We start from the raw sequence: 1,952 nt of genomic DNA on the forward strand, positions 1-1,952 counted from the left end.
TGTAACGTAAATTAAACCTGTACACCTGAGAGATTCATCGCTCCTTTAAATTTAGCTATTATCGTCGTGTAAAAGAGCAAGGTATAACCTGAAAAAGACTTAATAGAAACAGGTAAATCGCAGAGAAAAGATAAATAAATATAATGAAATATCATACCACATATAAAAGACCAAGAATATGAAGTTTATATGTGATATTGGAATGTCCCCAATTGTCAGGAGGATTTGAATGTAGGACAAACTCAAATCCCGGAGCATTGGGTTTCAGTTTTGGTCAAATTAAGGTAAGAATTTCATTATTTGATTTAATTAAATCAGTTATGAATCACTATCTAGTGCACCCTCGTGCCTAGTATCCTACTTATCTCCTAAACTGAGGTTAGATGTTTGGATTTCTTAGGGTCATTTGAAAATTAGGATGGTAAACTATCTCTTAAGTTGTGCTTCTAAAATTTAGGATGTCTGCACTTTAGGTTAAACTTGAAGTAGTGTCTAATCTCAATTAAGTGCATTTCCACTAACCCTCAAACATCTATAGATCCAGCTTAGTTCGCTATCAGGCTCCTAAAACCCAGGAGAAATTCATAGTTTTGGCAAAAGAGTTGAGTTGTGCTTCAATCCTAGTTAAAAAAAATGGATTTTAAATTGATTCAAAGCTTAAAGAATCTAAGAGTGAGTCCACTAATCACTCAATCGTTATCTAAATTCTCATTTCTTCCGATTTCAATTAGTCTTCCAATTTGCAATTTATTTTTTTTATGTAAAAGAAGAGGTGGATTGTTCGCTACCCTATCTCCTCTTTAGATTGTATCATCCCAAAAATTCAAATTTCAATTTCAACTCTCTCATCTTCTCTTTCCTTCCTATTTTTCTTGAGATTATAAATCATTTCTGAATTTAATTAAATCGGAAATTCTCATTTTTAACTTGACCGTTAAAAAAAATAATAATAAAATAAAATAAAATGAAATGAACGAAAATGAGACCGATCCATTTTTTAAAACCAAATTAAATCAATAAAACTCGTGAATGTATCGGTCTAAAACATTTAAATTTGTTAAAAGAAAAATAATCGGATCAATCCCGAGAAGGATATCTTTTCCAAGTGGCGCTTTTATGGATTTCCAAACCCATCATGACTTCAATTTATATCAAACTCAAAATAAAGTTTCAAGAGCTTTCTACATTTCATAAAACATAGGATAACAATTCATAGGGAACATCCTTTTGTACCTCTAAAAATCATACTATTATCAAAGCCTTTCAACTTCAATTTTAATCAAAAGCTCGTGGGTGAGGCAAAAACCCAAAACCAAAAAAAAATCAAATCCAGCTAAATGTATATGAAGCTCACGGCTAAGGCATCAACCCAAAACCAAGACTCAAATCCAGCATACATTTCAACAAGGGGCAGCAAGAGAAGTGAGAAATGAGCCCCCAAACATAATTTCTAGCATTTAAAAACGATATCCAGCATGTATTTCATCAAGGGGCAGCAAGAGAAGTGAGAAATGAGCCTCCAAACATAATTTCTAGCATTTAAAAACGATATCCAGCATGTATTTCATCAAGGGGCAGCAAGAGGAGTGAGAAATGAGCCCCCAAACATAATTTATAGCATTTAAAAAGGATATCCAGCATGTATTTCATCAGGGGGCAGCAAGAGGAATGAAAAATGAGCCCCCAAACATAATTTCTAACATTTAAAATAAACTTCCTCTCAAATCAACAAAAATATAAAACAAAAGTCGCCCTCAAATCCCCTCCAAATCAACCAAAACATACGGCAAAAGCAGCTTTAAACTCTCCTTCAAATCAACCAAGACATAGAGCTAAAACAGCTCTCAAACATTTTCAAAATCAACAAAAATATAGAGCAAAACAGCTTTTAAACCATTTCTTCCAAATCAACAAAATAGAGAGCAAAAAGAGCTCTCAAACATTTTTCAAAT

The sequence above is a fragment of the Phalaenopsis equestris genome, unplaced genomic scaffold (assembly GCF_001263595.1).
Source record: "Phalaenopsis equestris unplaced genomic scaffold, ASM126359v1 Scaffold000002, whole genome shotgun sequence".
NCBI classification, from domain to species: Eukaryota; Viridiplantae; Streptophyta; class Magnoliopsida; order Asparagales; family Orchidaceae; genus Phalaenopsis; species Phalaenopsis equestris.